The 20,168-nt window shown below is 43.4% G+C and overlaps 1 long non-coding RNA gene across 13 annotated transcripts in view; it reads right to left on the minus strand.

The window, feature by feature from the left end:
* The window catches only part of LOC113242575 (uncharacterized), a 28,303-nt gene extending 15,610 nt beyond the window's left edge, over nt 1–12,693 (minus strand). For 6 of the 13 annotated variants that reach the window (XR_008960360.1, XR_008960358.1, XR_008960359.1 and 3 more), the window contains exons 1-2: nt 12,166–12,422; nt 4,876–5,022 (exon numbers count right to left, since the gene is read on the minus strand). This is a non-coding gene — a long non-coding RNA (uncharacterized LOC113242575). Of the gene's footprint in view, nt 1–3,198; nt 3,270–4,875; nt 5,023–12,165 lie in introns of all 13 variants that reach the window. The other 7 variants (XR_008960352.1, XR_008960353.1, XR_006407954.3 and 4 more) reach the window with 5 other exon arrangements.
* Nucleotides 12,694–20,168: the final 7,475 nt, after the last annotated feature.

Raw genomic sequence — 20,168 nt, forward strand, 5'->3', positions numbered from 1 at the left:
AAAGCAGGCTCCGTTGTGCCGGGCTCAATCCCACCACCCATGCGATCATGACCTGAGCCAAAAGCAAGAGTCAGAAGCCCAACCGACTGAGCCACCCAGCTGCCCCTATATCTGTGTTTCAAAGTTTTTCATCAATAAACTTTTCATGTATCTCATCACAAGCTACATACATATATTAAAAATTAAATAAAAAATTGAGAAATAAAAATGAAAATAAAGTTTCTGTGACCATAATTCACCATATACACAAAAATTCTGGACTGAGTAATAAATTCCAATTATTAGTAGTACAAAATTAATCAGAGCACCAGAAGTATATCACAAAATTTGACAATTCTTACACACAAAAAGTAAAATTTTATTGGAAAGATTTCCCTTGATAGAGATGAACTGGGTTTATTTTCCAATTATTAGTTCGTGGGTCTGCGGAAGCCTTCTTATTATGCTGAGACAGTTTGGTATAATTACGTCTCGCTACCTTCCCTCTCACTGAGGCAGTCACTGAGAAACGCTGTAAAATACACAAGCGGAGGAATGAAGTGTTCTACTTACATCAGTGTTACTCGAATCTTTGACGTCCAGGCAAGCCAGAGCCCCACAATTACTTTGTAATCTATCATCAAAAATTATATTTAGGTCTCCCTCCAGAAGTGTTGAAAACGAACAGCTCGAACCACCTGATTTGTAAAAGGAAGCGCCGCCCCCCTCCATAGTCACTCACTTTCTTACACCTGCATCAGTGTTGAGAACGGCCCCTTTGTTTGAAGCCCAGGTTTTTACACACTCCCCAAACCTCATAGCAAGATGCTGGAAAGGCAAGAGATGTGCCTTTTCCCTGGGAAGTGGGAGGCTGACTTGTTCTCAGGGGGATCCGTTTCAGAAAAGGGTATATAGATGAACGATGAACACCTGAAAATTGCTTCCCTCACCCAGATTGTGATTTCCTTTCCCTCAACGGCGTTGCTCTCAACTCCCCAGCTCCAGCTCAGCCTCCCGGAGCCCTAGACCCTCAGCCTGCAATGCACTGCTCGGCCAGCCCTCAGGTCCCTCAAGAGTCCCATAGACAGGGGCGCCTGGGTGGCACAGCGGTTAAGCGTCTGCCTTCGGCTCAGGGCGTGATCCTGGCGTTATGGGATCGAGCCCCACATCAGGCTCTTCCGCTATGAGCCTGCTTCTTCCTCTCCCACTCCCCCTGCTTGTGTTCCCTCTCTCACTGGCTGTCTCTATCTCTGTCGAATGAATAAATAAAATCTTTAAAAAAAAAAAAAAAAGAGTCCCATAGACAGCTCGTCTCCAAGTCTGTCTTCCTCTCCGTATTCCCAGGCACCCTCACCCGCTCCGCTCCCCGCACTGCCACTAGATCAGGATACTACGATATGCTACTATGATCAAGTCACTGCCCTTCTCGAAATCCTTCATGGGCGCCCCAGATCCACCTTGAACTTTTGCATGTCAAGCCTCTCCTCCAAGAGACGAAGTGAAGCCAGACCTTCTCCAAAGAAACAGACGCAAGCTCTCAAGCCTTTGACCTTCTAACACCAGTTAAGAAGGGCCAGGCCTCCAGGAAACAGGACAGGTTAGTAGTTAAAAGGATGGACTCTGGAATGGGACTGCCTGGGTCAAAGGCAGTTACTCCAGGGGTAACCTCGGGTGAAATCTCTGACCTCTCTGAGCCAGTTTCTTCATCTTCACAGGATAGTAATACTGTCTTTCTTTAAGGGTGGGTATAAAGATGGACTGATGAGATGCATGCCATGTGCTTAGCGCAGCGCCTGATACATGCTAAATCAGAGGAAGGCCTCAATGAATCCCTAGCCACCATCATCACAAAATAAACCACCAGTCTTAATTTGAGAGTCCAAGTCCATTACAAGCTGGGGAAGCCCATTTTCCAGCCTCACCTGTAGTCTCTCCCAAACTCCTCCCCCACAAATTCCCCATGCCACACACTTGAGCTCCTCGCCCTCACTCCCAAATCAGGTTTTCACAGCCCTGGGTCTTTGCTCTCACCCTTTCCCTCAGCTAGAATTCTTTCCTTACCATCTGCATGGTGAATGCCACATTCCAAAGGGCCTCCCTAGTTGCCTTGTCTCAAGTCTCTATCACTGATCCCTCCTCTTCTTCCAGAACTCTCCATGTTGGAGTGCCTCAAAGCTCAGTCCTTGGACCCCTCCTCTTCTCTATCAACGCTCCCTTTAGGATCTCCCTAAGTCACCGGGCTTTCAATATGTACATGCCGATCATTTCCAAATATGTGTCAGGAGATCATAGCTCTCCTTCCACTTGTTGACCTCCACTTGGAGATCAAGTGAACATCTCAACACGGACAAATATGAAGTCTTAGTCTTCCCCCTAAATCTGTTCCATCTGCATGTCCTTCCCCATGCCATTGGTTCTACCATCAAAATATATCCAGAATCTGATCACTTCTTATCCCCTCTACCGTCATGAACTCTGGTCAGAGCCATTGCCCTCTCTTGTCTGGATTACCGCAAGGGCTACTGACTGGTTTCCCTGCTTCCAACTTGCCCCTACATGTCTACTCTCAGGATGGCAATCAGAATGATCTTTTCAAAACCTGTCACATCATGTCCTCCTCTGCTCAAAACCGTATTTCTCTCATAGTAAAACTCAAAGTCCTTAAGATAATACCAAACAGTCTGACTCCCTTACTTCTCTGACCTCACCTTTAAAAAAAAAAAAAAGATGTATTTATTTATTTGAAAGAGAGCGCCGGAGCAGGGAAAGGGGCAGAGGGAGGGAATGGCCAAGCAGACTCCCGCTGGGCGCAGAGCCCGACCAGGGGTTCAGTCCCATGACTCGGAGATCATGGCCTGAGCCGAAATCCAGAGGCGGATGCTTAACGGACGGAGCCACCCAGGCGCCCCTCTGACTGCACCTTCTCTTACTCCCCCCTCCTCACTCTTTTCCACCCACCCTACTCCGTTGTATTCCTAAATCTTGCCAGCAGGCAATTTTCTGTTTGCCTTAGCTATTTTCTCTACCCAGAAACCTCTGCCAGCAAGATCCGCACCTGGCTAACTCACTCGGCAGCTTCAAATCTATGCTCATATCTCATCTTCTCCATGAGAATTGCCCTGACCTGAGCCGAGGCTCAGACACAAGCCGCCTGACCCCAGAGCCTCCCTACACCTCTGCCTGGTCTCCCGGGATACTCCGTCTCAGAACTAGCTGTACCTGGGCCTCTGAGGAAGTGAACATAGAAAAATTCACTTTGCGGAGTCGCTCCTCCAGTCCCATGCTGGGTCCTGTGAAGAAAAGGAGGCCTCCTGAGTTCATAGGGATCAGATCACTCGCCGCAGATCACCAGGCTCAGAACCCCGTCTGCCTGACGCCTGCACTGCGCCCATTCTTCAGCCCACCCTGCTGAATGCTAGAGGCTCCCCGTCCTGGCCTGCCCAGCACAGGCCCTCAGGGAGCCACACGAGAGGCAGTAAGCTTCGTTAGGGGTTTTGGTTTGTTCCTTCACCGCCAAGTCACCGCATGCTGCCTACCGATGCAAGCTGGAGACACACACACAGACTGCCACACGGTCCGCACGTACCCCTGTGCGTCTAGGGACAGGCAGCTTGGAGCAGGAGGCTGTACTAAGTTCGAATCTTGCTCTGAGTCCCACTGGGCTCCGGGGGGCTATCCGCGTCCTTCTGCCCTTTCTTCTCTTTCTCCCACAACCTCCCCCCACCTTAATTGTTCTCTGAGAGAAAACAAGAACTCCGACCGGCCAACCGATGATGTTCTTTCCATATTTAACATTCCTTGCCGGTGAGCAGTCATTTTTATGAGCTAAGAGGCACTCTCCACAGGGACAGCAGGGCATTAGAATCCTTCTCCCAGGCTCAAATTCTCCCTCGGCCACTGACTGGGAGTGCAATGGGAATGATGTAGCCTCTAAGTTTTAGTATACTCCGCTCTAAGCTGTTAAAAATAAAAGTTCTTCCTTTCTAGGTGACTCAGCGATGGAGGGACTTAGCACAGAGGAAGGGAACGCTGAGAGGTCAGTATTTTGCTGTTTCCCCGCAGGTGCTGGTTTGGGGACACTGGTCCCCACTGCTCCATCCGCAAAGGGCTCAAGCTACCGATCCCCACTCATGACTCAAAACACTCCGGAGGACAGTCGTCTTAACTGGTTCTATAGTCAATGTCCATCTGGTGAAATGACCTTAGGATGTTTGTTAATACCGGTAAACAGAAATTTCTGACTTCCTTGTTGAAGGAATGCTTGCATTCTCTTCAGTCCCAAATACTTACTTTAAAGGGAACCACTTTTATATTATAAAAATAAAATAGCAACTCTAAATACAAATTATTCCAAGTTTTATCTTTATCTATAATCCACATTCCCAGCAAGACTTCTATAAACTTTCTTTCTGATTGTAAGGAAACTCTAGCTTCCTGCCACTTCCCCTATTAATACAGTTGCAGTAACATCTCCTCACTGTCTATTCATAAACTACATGATCAAATAGGAAAACAGACTTCCTAAAAGTTCAACTAAAGTTAGACATCAGCTCTCGATATCTAGTTCATTACTGTTAGGTTTTTATTATGAATTCTTTAAAAGAAAGTTAATTCAAGAAGCTTAATCATGCAAAACTTCATAATAAAGGCAGTGACCTTTTTTTTTTCTTTTTTCTAAACATTGTAAGACAACTGCTTTACCATGTATATTCATTTTCACTTTCTAGGAACAGGAAGAAATATTTAAAGAATTTCACCAACAAATTATCAAACAGAAAGAGGATTTACCAGACTATTAGAAATCTCTGAAAACAAGTTTAAAAGTTAATAAGTTACAACGTATTTATGCATTACCCCCTTTCCAGTCTTCTTATTCGTATTTAAATAACAACATACCAGCTCGCTGCTCACAGTTTGATTTTCTGCAGTACTTTTCCAAGGTGCAAAATGTTTGACGCTGCAAAGACGAGGTGGTGACTTAGCACATTCAAATTGCAGATCTCAGGTTTAGAGGGTGGATGTGTTCCTCTCGTCTTGCAAGTACTGCAGAGAAGACGACACCAGGATGGAATTTTCTTTTCTTTTTTTTAAGGTTTGAAAGGTAGACGATTCTAAACATATGCCTCTCTATCCAATGAATGAATGAATGAACTAACAAATATAAAGAGAAGTAAAATTGGCAGAAAAACAATTCTATCTGATTGCTAAAGAGATTGTTGTACTTAACACATTAGCATTTAAATTGCCCCAGTAGGACATGGGGGAAATACCTCACTGATGCTAAGAAGGTGGGGAAGCTGGTAACGTTTGCACCTTTTTTTTCTCCTATTGTTTAACTGGAGCCAGTTTTTCCACCGGCACGATGAACAGACCACGGTGAAGGTGAAAGAGACATTAAGAAAGCTGATAGTTCACACATTTTTTAAATTATAAAGACGATAAAGCTGAGAAATTGAGAATTTTGAGCACTCTGCTTTTCTAGTGTCATATATATTAGTAGTTCCCAAAACTTGCAGATTATCAAACCACAAGGGGAGGTTTTTATAAATGTAGATTTGCAGTCCCCTTCCTGCCCCCAATTATGATTCAGTAGGTGTGTGGGGTGGGGCCCAGGAATCTGTAAAAACACTCACCCAAGCGATTCCTTTGCATGGCTAGGTTTGGGCAGACAAAACAGACAAACAAGGTGCAGGGCAACAAACGGTGAATCACACCTCCCCCAGCCCAACTGTAAATTGTATGGGCGAAAAGTCAAAGGTCGCCTTAAAATTGAGGAGACTGCATCTTCGTACGCTAAAGCTGTTCGTAAATGTTAGTAATATTCTAAATTCTCTTAACTTTTAAAATTCCCAATGAAATCCTAACTTTAAAAAGTTATTTTAGGACATGACCTTGCCTCCCAGTTCCTGTTTATAGTGATGAGCTGCACATATCTTTACGCCTGACACAAAGACTCCTTCGCCAGACCTCGTGCTTGCTGAATTCCTTCAGCTCGCTCACATAATCTTCACAGCAGCCCCGACAAGTAGCCGCTACTATCCCTACTTTACAGATGAGGACGCGGAGGCCAGGAGACATAAATCGTTCTAGGGATAAAGCCAAGCTAGGAATGATGGCTTTTTCTGGTTTGGTTTGGCTGGTTGGTTATTCAGGGGAATTTACACATGAGATTTGTATCTGTCCAAATCTTAAAGAATCTCAGGCCTGGTATAATCTTGGTACATTCAGCCGGCACTGATTGAGTTGGGCATCGTGCCAGGTGCTGGGCAGATACAAAGAGATATGAACAGCTCCCTGCCAGCCAAAGGGCCTCCCTGGCCCTCTCCCAGGGTAGTAGAGAGAAAGAAGGAATAATCTCCATGAGGGTCTTCTGGATTTTGTTCAATTATCTGTCCCATTGTCTCCAGGAGCACATGCTTTGCTGTGTGAACTGTCACATCTGCACTTTTGATTCAGAAATGTGTTCACCCCAGTTATGGGCTCAGAAGGCTCTGCGAGGTGCACTGGTGGGAGGGGCTGTCTGGGGCTCTCTTTGAAAGCCTTCACAGAGGATGTGGCTTATGAGCTCAACGTCGAAGGATAAAAAGACTTCACTAAGCGAAGGGGAGAGAGGGGGTTCTAGGCGCAGAGCAGCATGTGCGGAACCTGCCTGGTCTAGCAGGAGCCCTTGAGGCTAAGCTGCAGCTGAGGGTAGAGGCAACGGAGGCGGGGTGGGGGAAGCTCGGGAAAGACCAAGAAGGCGATTTTATGCTCTGTGAGGAGTTTAGACTTTCAAACATGCAAAAGGAACCACCAGCGTTGTTGCTGTTGTTGTTTTTAATTAATTACTTTTTTTATTTGAGAGTGAGGGAGACAAGCAGACGCCCTGCTGAGCAAGGGAGCCCGACGATGTGGGGCTTGATCCCAGGACCCTGAGATCATGACCTGAGTCGAAATCAAGGGTGAGACACCTAACTGACTGAGCCACCCAGGGGCCCTGCGCCAGTGTTTGAATGCAGCCAAGTCGTAGGACTGATTTTGTATCTTTTGTATTTTAGAAAGACAACACTTGCCACAGGTGGAGAAGGAGCTTCCACAGGTGGAAGGCTGTGGTAACATGCTGGAACAGATCCAGTCCAAACTAAAGCCGTGATCCTGAGGTCAAAGGAGGGACCTCACGGCAGAAAGTTCTCAGGTTCAGGCGAGAGCTTTGGAGTGAGGTGGCTGAGTACTGGCTCCAGGCCTCTGGCGGTGGCTCCTGGGCAGGTTTTGGGCTCCACTTCGGTGGGAAGAGAGGGAAGAGTACAGGAGGTCTCCAAGGTCTCTAAGTGGGCGAGGGGAAGGCACACACGTCATCAACCAGGCTAGGGACCCAGAAGAGGAGCTGTGCTTGAAAGAAACAGCAGCGAGTTTGGTTTTAAATATGTTGAGTCTGGGATGCATGCAGGCTTTTCTTTTATTAATAGTTAGCTGGAGATAACAGATTTTAAAAATGGTCAGAACTAGAAGAACAGATTCATGAGTCATTTGAGGTATTTGAAGCCCTGGAAATGGAGTTTCAGGGAACACTAATTTACAGGGCATATTGACGGGAAACCAGAGTAGCAATTATTTTGTTCAACACAGAAGCTGTAGTTGAGGTTTATCAGAAACACGGGGCCATTCAGCAAATACACACTGAGAGCCAACTACAGGCCAGGCACTGCCCTGGAGCCTAAGATTTGAACAAGCAGACCCACCCACCTAGAGCTCGCACTGCCATCAGGGAAACAAGGCAGTCCATCCGACCTGGGAAGACCACGGAGAGAAGTAGGAAGGGTGCAGGGCAGAGGTGCGGGGTGCCTGAGGGAGGCCCACGCTAAATAGCTCCAGGGGTCAGGAGGCTGCTTCTAAGCCCTTTCTGTGCATTATCCTATGAATCTTTACAATAACCCAATGAGGTAATATGGTTGTTACCCCCCTTAAAAATAAGAAAAGCAAACCATGGAGACATTAAGTAATTTGCCCGCATAGCCAGTGAGCTGGTAGAGAAGCCCTTGACCCAGGCAATCTAGCTCCAGAGAGAGCCCATCTCTTACCTACGGCATGAATTGCCTCTCACTGTCTGATGCATGCTTGCAGAAAATGAGAGTTAAAGAAGGAAGAAGAGATGAACAGCACAGTGGTTAAGATTGTGTCTGGAAATAGCAAGTGGTTGGTGTTTGCTATATTATTATTTAAAGCATGACAGCTTCACACAAAAGTGGTCAGAAGCCCCAAATTTAAATGTCGCCTCGCTATTTGCTAATTCTATAAGCTGGGGACTAAAAATGACCTCTACGAACCTGTTTTTTTTCATCTAGAAAATAAATCTAACACACAACTCAAAGATTCTACTGAAGATAAAGGGATATAACCACATGAAAACCCGTATCACGGTCTCGAGCACACGTTCAGCAGCTGGCGGTGCTGGAGAAAGGTCCCCACTGCACAGAACACACCGTCACATCTTCATAAAAAGATAAAGCTCAGAGTGGGCACAGAATCAAAAACAAGATTCCTGGGGGGGGGGGGTGCCTGGCTAGCCAGTCAGTAGAGCACGTGACTCTCAATCTTGGGGTCATGAGTTTGAGCCCCATGTTAGGTGTAAAGATGACTTTTTTAAAAAGTAAAAAAACCCTAAGACTGTTAATGACTATTAATTGTTAATAGCAATAACTAATTGTTATTCTGAGGAAAAACCTGGGTGGAGTAAAAAAAAGTCATTTTTTTATTATTACATTAATTATTAATTATTAAAGAAAATTAATTTTATTTGCCGCTGTGAAAATTAGCTTGGATACATCACTGAAACTCAGTTCATTCCAAAGTGATAGGTTCTCCTGCATTGTGCCTTTTCTCCCTTGACTTGCTTCATTCTCAAATAGAGTGTTGGCGGACGCCTGGCTGGCTCAGTTAGTAGAGCCTGTGATGCTTGATCTCGGGGTTGTAGGTTCGCGCCCCACGTTGGGTGTAGAGATTCTTAAAAAAATAATAAAATCTTAAAATAAAATAAAATATTGCCCCTCACAAGGTAGACACAAAATGACAAATGAAAGCAAATTAGCTCTTGGGAAGAACAGATGCCAAGATCCCGAAGTGCCACATACAGTGTCATAAGAGGCACCACCACTTGCCACGGTGGACCGGAAGGGTCGTGCTCTGCTGGCAGGCTCAGGGATGGTTATAAAAAGAGGATTTAATCGTGGCTTTAAAGGACAAACTACAGGGGCACCTGGCTGGCTCAGCTGATCGAGCACGTGACTCTTGATGTCAGGGTCATGAGTTTGAGCCTCATGTTGGGGGTAGAGTTTACTAAATAAATAAATAAATAAATAACAAACTACAGTTGAAGAGAGCACCAGCAAGACTCTTAGAGGCACAGCTCTGCCTGTCTGTGTTTCCTATTGCATTTACCACTCTCCTAGCCCCAACCGCCCAGCCACAAGGGCAGCTCTGCTCTTCAGGACGCCCAGGCCATCCCTGCATAGAGGCAGCTACATTTGCTCCAGCTTAGCAATGCTCCTGGGCTGTGAATGAGCTTCACATTGTGGTCTCAGGAGAAGCCTTCCCTGAGCACCTGCCCTTCCAAGGCCACCACCTGGATACGCCCACATCCCCTGACACCGCCCTCCCCATACAACACCATAGGAAGTCAAATTACCATTCCATTTTACTTTCTTTTTTTTTTTTTTTTTTAAGATTTTGTTCATTTATTTTTCGGGGGCGGGGAGAAACACAAACAGGGGGAGGGACAGAGGGACAGGGAGCCACAGACCGCCCCCCCTACCCCGGGGGGGGGGGGGAGCAGGGAGGGGGCTGGATCCCAGGACCTTGGGATCATGACCTGAGCTGAAGGCAGATGCTTAACTGATTGCGCCACCCAGATGCCCCTTTGCTTTCTTTATAGTACCTACAACTATGAAAAATTAGCTTGTTTATATTTTTACTGGTTTCTTTCTGCCACTCCCCATCCTCAACTAAAAATGGTAAGCTCCATGCATGCCTAGATATTGTCTTTCTTGTTCACTCTTCCATTCTCAGCACCTGGCAGGAAGTAAAGACCTTACTCAATATTTATTGAATCAGTAAAGTAACGCAGAAGTGTGCGATCAAGTTGCTGAGGCAAAAAATAGAAGCCGAATTTGAGAAAATCGTGAGTCGCTCACTTTGGTGTAGCCAGACACATAGAGAGGAGGTTAGACAGGCAGCCTGCAGAGGACCTGGCGACGTATGGCCGGCCACAGTATGGATCGAGTAGATAGTGGAGAGAGCGCTTGGAAAAGAGCTGTCCTTAGGGAAGGATTGTGAATATAATGAACTGAAACAAAGCTAGAAAACCAAGGGAAAACCATTTGTTACCGCTAAAATTGGCAAAAATTACGAAGCCTGATGGGGATGTACAGAATAGAGACAATAGTTAACAATATTGTACTGCGTATTTGAAAGTTGCTTAAAAGATCTTAAGAGTTCTTATCACAAGAAAGAAAGTTGTTTTAAATAAATTTTAAAAAATAAATCTGGGGGCGCCTGGGTGGCTCAGTCGGTTGAGCGTCCAGCTTTGCATCTCAGCTCAGCTCAGGTCTTAATCTTGGGGTCATGGGTTTTTGTTTTTGTTTTTTTTTTAAAAGTCTGAAAAGTGTTGTGAGTATTTGGGGAACAGTTTTCAAACAGCTGCAAATCAATTTGGTGGTATCTCTTCAAAGTGAAATTGGGCATATTTAAAATGTAGCAATTCTGAATCCTGGGTCTAGCCTAAGAAACTAATGCCTATATCTGACATAGGTAAAAATAATGTAAGCATTGTTTATGTTAGTGAAAATTTTAAAACAATCCATATCCACTAATGGACTGACTAATAAAACGTGGTATTATCTGTACCATAAAATACCAGGAAATTAAAAATAATGAGGACGTATGTATAATATATATGTATATATGTATATATATATATATGTAAACATCGTCAAAAGAATGTCCAGGAAAGTAAGCAAATCATAGAACAATAGGTATACATGGAACCATTTTTAGATATTTAAACTCATAAAACAATACTACCTATTAATTATTTGTACATGTAAAATATATATAAAATACTTTTAAAGCATATATCAAACTGAACAGGGGCTCTGTGAGGTGAGGATAGAAGGAGAAAATGGAACTGAAATTAGTACTCCAGGACAACTTGACCTTATCTCCAATGTTTTATGTCATTAAAAAAAATGAAACAGGACAAAAATAATAACTGTTCATTTTGGATGATGGGAATCTAGTCCAGTTTTTACTGGGAATCAGATGAGGGATGCTAGACCCAGATGGAAAAACTGAAAGGAATTCAGGACTGGCTATATTGGTAGAGAGTCTAAAGAAGGCTGAAAGGATGAAGAGTTAAAAACTATACACGTTTTTTTAATGATGAAAGGCACCATTAAGAAAACAAACATTGAGGGGCAACTGGGTGGCTCAGTCATTAAGCGTCTGCCTTCGGCTCAGAGCATGATCCCAGGGTCCTGGGATATAGCCCCGCATCGGGCTCCCTACTCCCCTGGGAGCCTGCTTCTTCCTCTCCCACTCCCCCTGCTTGTGTTCCCTCTCTTGCTGGCTGTCTCTCTCTTTCTCTGTCAAATAAATAAATAAAATCTAACAACAACAACAACAAACATTGAGTTCCATCTCTGAAAGGTTTGCTATGTTAATGAGGCATCTAAGTAGCTAAGTGGTGTCCCACAAGAAGACAGAATTCAAAAAGCCCAAGTTGGTGCTGAACAGCTGTCCTGGGAAAGCGAGGAATAAGATGGGTGCTTCAATCAATTGCCTTCAAAACAAACAACTTTTTTAAGGTCTCTAGAGAACTCACTCTGGACGTTTGTTGACAACATGTATAGAAACCCATGCACAGTGCCCCGTACTTGAATATTAGTCTCCCTCTTTGAAAGTCAGGTTACTAAATTTAAATATACATTTCTAGAAAGCCTGGGGGTCTGATCTCTGATAACAATTAAAAACTCCAGTAAAGCAACTTGTTAACAGTTCCCTCTCAATAAGCAACATAGATGAACAGAGCCAAAAAGGACCCAAATTTGCAATACTCAAATAAAAGATTTCAAACATAAAACTCTATTTTGACATCAAACTCTCTACTCTTGCATAAAGATCATCAATTCCCAATTATCAAAAGAATGCACCTACCTTTGTAGGGGCGCCTGGCTGGCTCAGTCAGTGGACCTCGCAGCTCTTGATCTCAGGGTTGTGAGTTCAAGCCCCACCTTGGTATAGAGATTATTTAAAAATAATATCTTAAAGGGGCGCCTGGCTGGCTCAGGTGGTTAAGCGGCTGCCTTCGGCTCAGGTCATGATCTCCAGGTCGTGGGATCAAGCCCCACGTCATCAGGCCCCCTACTCAGCAGGGAGTCTGCTTTTCCCTCTCCTGGTGCCCCTCCCCCTGCTCTTACTCTCCCTCCCTCCCTCTCTCTCAAGTAAATAACATCTTTCAAAAAAAAGAATGCACTTACCTTTATTAAAATGCACCCCCTCTGATATTTCATAATTACATGTTTGTTTAGTGCCTTCCTATCCTTTTATAATGTGTTTTGCAACCTCTGAAAAAGTCAATATAGTCTGGGGCGCCTGGCTGGCTGGGTCAGTGGAGCATGTGACTCTCAGGGTTATGAGTTCGAGCCATGTTGGGTGTAGGGATTTCTTAAAAATAAAATCTTAAAAAAAAAAAAAGTCAATAGTCTTAGCTCTTCTCTAAAGAGGGAAACACAAGACAGTGGGTGACTGGTCAGGGTGACTCAGGGACAGAGTCAATATTGGAACTCAGAACCGGGGAGCCTGGCATCCCTAGTTCCTAAAACCAGGAGGCTTCTGCTAACCCCAGCAGAATTTACTTCACTAGACTACGCTTCTTTGAGGACCTGGGGACTGGAATATCAGTTTCCAAAGCTTTCTCCTTCAGAAGTAGTCAGCAGTCAGAAATTAAAGTTGGCCTGCCAGCTGTAGTCCTTAATAGTTTAAGAGTATCTGAACTCAAGATTCCACTTTCTAACCTTTGCGTAGCTAACGTCCACCGATACAACCTAACAATCTTCATAACTAATGTGACTTTGCTGGTGAGTCTTCTTTAGAATCCTCTGTTCAGACTGGGTTACATACAAATCAACCGGCACTGTTTAAACTATTTGCTGTTTTGTATGTTTGTTCAAGTTAGTGCTATCTTGGCCGCGCTGAGCTCCTAACAGCCACAGGGCTGGTATGCTTGCACTGACCTTATAAAGCCAACAGTTAGTGACTGTGTATACAAGGACTTAAGAGATTATTTTACCAGAATAAAGTTGCTATGTAGCCTTCCAGTGTATACGGCATTTCTTTCCATTAACAAATTGAAGAGTTCCTAAGCATCTTAAATTAAATGGCTTAAAAAAATAAACTAATATACTAAAATTTAGGTTTACCGGCAAGATCAGATATTTTCAGTGAATAGCCAACCCAACTGTGGTTTCTTTTTCTTTTCTTTCTCTTTTTTTTTTTTTTAAGATTTTATTCGACAGAGGGAGACAGCCAGAGAGAGAGGGAACACAAGCAGGGGGTGTGGGAGAGGAAGAAGCAGGCTCCCAGCAGAGGAGCCCGATGTGGGGCTCAATCCCAAGACTCTGGGATCACGCCCTGAGCCGAAGGCAGATGCTTAACGGCTGAGCCACCCAGGTGCCCCCCCAACTGTGGTTTCTGATTGTGCTTCCTCGTGGGACTTTAAAACGCTTTCATGAATGTTTTTTCACTATCACATATTTCTCATTCCAATTTATACTTTTTTAAAGGGGAACTTAATAAATTATTCAAAGTCACGCAGCCAGTTCATAGCAGAAATCAAATAAGAGCCCAAATTTTATTTAGCAATTAAGAATCTGATATCGTGAATCCTTTTCACTAGGCTGTATTGCCTCCTTATTTTATTTCCCTTAAAAAGAAATTGTTTACATATCAGTTAAGCTGGTCACACTGAACAGAAAAGAAAGCTAATATTAATTATCAGCAGGTCCTTTCTTAAAGCAACAAAACAATCAAGTTTGTGCTCAAAAATATGCTACAAAAATAATGTATCTTATATCATCTACAAGTTTAAGCCTTCATCGTATTCATTAATTAAAATGTCATAAATCTTCTAATGCTAAAATATTCTTAAACTAGCATACAAAACACCGAAACGCGCGTCAGCCACAACACACACAAACCCATCACTCAATCTCGGTCCATTAGTCTTGCCAAGGCCAGTGTCGAGTATTCCTGAAATTTTCACTTGTAGAATGAATGGATGTTTTGTAAGGATTATCTATTCAGGCAGAAAAAAAAGTGGGGGGGGGGTAAGAAACAATTAGCCATTCAACTGGCACTGAGCAAATTCCAAGTATGAAATCCTTTGTTTGTTTTTATTTTGTTTTTGTTTTTCTTCCCTACCAGAGGACTCCAATCCACGAAAAGAAATTCATCTTGTGAGATTTTTCTAGAGCCTTTCCACAGACCTCTGTGGAGACCCTCCATTTCAGCTTTGGCTTTATTTTGGCAGCCTGGGACTGGAATTTAGAGCTATCTATTTGCATTTCAACACCCTTCTTTTGTTTTCTGTCCCTCTGGAGGCTCAGCCAGTTCAAATAGCAGGTAAGGGAGTTAGATCATTCTAATGACCCTAGAAAACCGAAAGGAGAAAACCTGTCCAAACAATGAGGTTATTTTAGCTAAAAACTACCACTTACTTCATTAGTCAAGCCTACAAAGCCCAAGCTAGACCATCTCGTTAAAAATTTACCTTTAGATTGTTCTCAATACTCTCTCAGCCCTACAGAGGGAAGAGTGATTGGTGAAGAGGAGGGGAGGGGGGTGCAGTTTGGCCTTTTGGAATCGCTCCTGAATAAATACCAATAAAATGTTCAAATGTTCATAGGAATTTACAGGTCACAACATTGCGTCCGATTCTGAGAGCAACAGCCTCTATCATTTCTGCTGAAGGAGCTCTCCCATAAGGCACTAACAAAAGTAAAAGAGAAAAATGTGGGGTGCCTGGCTGGCTCAGCTGGTAGAACATGTGACTCTCAATCTCAGGGTGGTGAGTTCAAGCCCCACATTGGACATAGAGCATATTTTAAACAAATTTTAAAAGAGAAAGAGAGAGGGAGGGAGAAATGCTTCTTAGGTGAAGAGCATTGGAGAGAGCAGGGCCTGAAGGACACCTAGCCCCAGATGTGGCTGGTATAGAATTCCTCTCATACCAGCTCTGATGACCACATGGCCAAGATTCTGTCATGTGATCCAGAAGGCAGCTTTCCAACAGTTTAATATTCCAAGAAGCAGCAGATAAATATTTGCAAAATTGCATGTTTTTAATAGGCAAATTCCCCAGGGTCCATCTTGAAGGTCAGTTTGGAAAAAGACTATCATTATAATGAGGCCATAGATAGTCACAGATTAGAGATGGAAGGGACCATGAAGTTCATTTCCTCAAGGTCCATGGTTACACAGCAGTTTGTGACAGGCCTGGAACCATGGGTAGGCCCCAAACCCATGCTCTTGGGCTTTTGGTTACCAAACCTGCTTACGTGGGATCCACAGTGAGATCGTCTTTTCTGGAATTTGGGGACTTAGCAAGTCAGCCCAGAATGAAGATACAGCTGCATAGACTCCAAAGGCCTGATCTTGTCATCACCTGAAACAGCTCCACTTGCAAAGTTACTGACTCCAGCATTCAGTGTTGGGATAAGCATCTCTTTTTCCAACTTGCTTGGTCTATGGCTGCCACTGTTCTTAGAAATATTAGTGCCTCCAGTCTATTGATCCCTCAGCTTCCTCCCAATTCATCAGTGCTCTGCTTTTTTCACTTTCCTCTTTATCAATTTAGATTCCGTGTTATAATACCCCTGTCGCTATTCCCTTAAACTTCCCTCACCTCTGTATTTCCTACAAATCCATCCAGGAAAATAACAGCCCTGAATGATGTTGACCCAGTCACCTCTTTCCCCTTTCCTTACATGGGAGCAAACTCCGCTGGAGGAAATCAAAGAGGTAGACAGTTTCAAGGTCACCGACTTCAAATGGGCCCTTTCCAATAACTATTTGAAATCTTCTTCACCATCCTTACACTCCCAGCACACCTGTCTCTTCCTTCTACCTCTTCATCTTCTCTTACTCAGATGAGAGCTCTCTAACACCTCTGTCTTCCAGCCACAGCCCTGCGTTGTCCCTGGTTCATGATGAATGGGACTTTTCCTCTATGTGTTCAGTCCTTCCACTTGTGCCTTACATTTTGTCCTGTTGTCATCACCCACAACATTTTTACCACTTTCTTCTCAAATCACACATCAATTCCATCAGAAAAGCCTATTGATTCTGCCTTCAAGCTATATTCAAAATCCAACCATTTCTCACAATCACCACTGCTACCACTTCAACCAAGACACAATCATCTCTCAACTAGACGATTAATCGTCTCCCAGCTTTCACCACTGCCCCTTTTACCATCTGTTCTCAGCATAGCAACCCTAGTGATCTTTTGAAATCATAACTCAGAGCACATCTGCCTCTGCTTAACACCTTCCAATAGCTTTCCATTTACCCAGAATAAAAGCCAAAGGCCCTACAAAGGTCTCTAGGATTCCATCAGCACTATCCAATAGAACTTTCTATGATGACGGAAATTATTTTTATCTCACTGTCCAATACAGTAACCATTAGCTATATGTGGCTATTGAGCACTTGAAATGTGGGTAGTGCAATTAAGAATATGAATTTGTATTTTTTAAAAAATTTTAACTGATTTACACCAAAATAGCCACCTGTGGCTAGTGGCTACCATATTGGAAAGCACAGTCTATGTGATCTCTTTCCCATCCATCTTATCTCCTGTTTCCTGACTCTGCATCACACTATAAAATCTCCTTTAATGTCAGGTGATGTCACTTCTCTGCTCAAAAATCTTTATGGCTTCCCATTTTACTCAAAATAAAAGCCAAAGAATGCCCTTATTTTAATTTCCAAGGCCTTATATGATCTGGCCACCCTACCCAGCTCTGTGGTCTTAGTCCCTAACTCCATTTTCGTCCTTGTTCACTCCACTCTAGGCACAACACTGGCCTCTTTAGTGGAATATACGAAGCATGCTGCTGCCTCAGGGCCCTTGTGCAGACTGTTCTGTCTAGGACATCTTTCACCCAGGATTCGTATCACAAGCTCAGAGCTCCCTTACTTCTTTCAGGACACTGCTCCAATGTCTTCTGGTGATCTTATTTGACCTGAAAGCCCTATCCAAAACAGCATCCCTCCCACCCTATCACTCTCTATCTTATCTCCATACTGTGCTTTTTTCTTTTCTTCTTCTTTTTTTTTTAATAGCACTTATCTCCATCTGATGAGTCCTGTTTGTTTACTTATTTATTGTCTGTCTGCCCCAGCAGGGCAAGGCCTCTTTCTGTTTTGTTCACAGCAGTACCCCTAATACCCGAAACTGTACCTGGTGCATAAAAGGCATTAAAAGAAAAAACTCGGAATTTGATGAAAGAATGTGGTCGGCTTTATGATACTAAAAGCTATTTCAAAACAGTCTCAACCCTTCAGGCCTGAGATACAGCGCTCTCCTGCAGCTATTCCCTGGGGAGAGATTGAGAATTGGGTTCCTCTCTAAATATAGTATCTTCACGTGCAAGAGAGCAGCTCAGTGCTTTTACTATATTAGCTCGAATCTACACAACAACCCATTTTACTAGTACAGAAACAGAGAGGTTAAGTAAACTGCTTCAGCCCAGCAAGAGTGACCTTCACCTTGCTTGTCATGATGCAGTTTCCACAGTCCACAAAAAAACCTTCTAAGAGCAGCTACATTAAAGTGACCACATAGCTTCATGATTAAATCTCTCTTCTGATTCTGTGCCTTCCTGGGAGAAAAGGAGAATAACTACTATTGTAAGAGACTAAATGAAAAATAATTCAGTATAGCTAACAGAAAGTGACCGCATCCTTTATTCCTCCCCTAAAGGGCCAAAGTTTTTCTTACCAAATTGCCTTTAGATTTTTAAAATGCTATGCTAAATAAAATATCGTTGGCCTTCGTGTTTGAAAATGTTGCTGCTGAGAGTGCTATTTTTTATGCTAGAATTTTTACAGTCAGCAAATAAAGTAATGGTCAGTAAATTCAAGACCAGTTCCACAGATTGGATCAACTTCCTCTTGACCTGCTGGACAAGAGTGGGTGCTATTTTTTCCCCTGGTTTTATGTTTAACATATTAATGAGGAACAGGGATGGTCTAAGTAATTGCAAGCCATAGGTAGTTAAAATAATTATAGCCATTAGTTCTAATCATATATGCCATGAAATCTTTTGGTGGAAATGTCCAAATATCAACACTGGTCTATGTTTCACATCCTGTTCTTTCCCATTGTTGTCTGCCAGAAGCACCAGTGAATAGGGAAATTACATCTTTGGCTACGAAAGTGAAGATACAATTAGAGTCATCCACTGGACAGAACCTAAAAAATTTTAGGGACTTTGGGACTCCTGCTTCCAACATCCTTGCTTGTTAGAGGGGGAAACCCAGGTGAAGTAGTCTGTGCAGAGCACAGTCACCATGAGATGTGCAGCCAGGACGAAAGCATCCTGACTTCCCTGAACTTGTGTGTCTCCACCACAACCTAATTGTTATCCTCCAATTGGTACAGGGAAGGGGAGGGGGCAGAATTTCCACAGAAGACCTGCATATGACTCTTCTGAGCTATTCACGGTTATGAATTGCAAATTACTTTTCAAAATTACTTCTCTCAAAATACCCAGACACCTGGCCACAGACTGCCAACCTAGCACTAAAATAGGCACCTTGATCAGCTCGCCCTGTGACTTCAGCCATTCAGCTGCACTTGACCACAGCGACAGACATCTCTGCCAAAAGAAATATGAACAACCCTGGGAACTGATTACAAAATTGGGATTGCTCCAAACTTTTCAAAAGTGATGGCTCTGTTGTCTGGAATGTCTCACAGCCAGGACATTTTTCTCAACAAGTCAGCTCTATGTAATGAAAGCAATTAGAAGAAGTTCAGATGTGCACAGAACTCTCTCTGCCTAATATGGAAATATTAATTAACTGTCCAAAAATGTAAGCATTGGCTCATGGCTGATGATTCACCTTTGAAGTTGTGCAAAGAAGAAGGTCAAACCTTTTGTAAAGCAGTTTAACAATGTATATCAGGAGTCATAAAAATGTCTATTCCCTTTGACACAGTAATCTTATTGCTGGAACTGATCTTAAGAAATGTTCCCCACACCCAAAAGATGTTCACTACAAAATCTGAATCAACCTAAATACCCAATAGGAAAAATGTTAATTATGGTACATCTTCCTAATGAAATATTACACAGCCATTAAAAATGAATTATGAAGGGGCTCCTGGGTGGCTCAGTCGTTAAGTGTCTGCCTTCGGCTCAGGGCGTCCCGGGGTCCTGGGATCGAGCCCCATATCGGGCTCTTCCGCTGGGAGCCTGCTTCTTCCTCTCCCACTCCCCCTGCTTGTGTTCCCTCTCTTGCTGGCTGTCTCTTTCTGTCAAATAAATAAATAAAATCTTTAAAAAAAAACATGAATTATGAAGACTTCACAATCTGGAAAAATGTTGAGGACATTGTTATATTAATAAGCAGAATACAAATTATATGTGCATTATGATTGAGACCATGTTCAAATCTATTTTCATGTAGGAAAAACAGAAGGCAGGATTATGGGTTATTTTTTACCCCTTTATTCCCTTAACTTTTCGGTAATGTTGATTTACTGTTTTGATAAATTTCGAAAGAAGAAACAGTTATGTACAATGCGTCACAATCTGCTTTATATAAATAAATCGGCACATAAATACTTGAAAAAATACAGCTCATTTCAAATATTCGTCCCTTAAAAATTGGGGGCAGGGTACTTGCCCAACATTCAACAGCCAAAAGAATACTCCCATCAGTATTGCCTCAATCCCCTAACCTTTCCAAAGTCAACCCAGACTTACCAGAGTCCAGGATACAGTCAGACTGACCAGGTACACGGCTCTGCCCCGGGAAACTCCCTCTCCTAAAGAAACCGGTGTGGAGTTCTACATCCCAAGCTCCTAGCACTTCTACAGAGGACCCCGTTTGTGAAAACCTCTGGGTCCACCCCCTTGCAACTACCC

Source organism: Ursus arctos, unplaced genomic scaffold (assembly GCF_023065955.2).
Source record: "Ursus arctos isolate Adak ecotype North America unplaced genomic scaffold, UrsArc2.0 scaffold_2, whole genome shotgun sequence".
Taxonomy (NCBI): Eukaryota; Metazoa; Chordata; class Mammalia; order Carnivora; family Ursidae; genus Ursus; species Ursus arctos.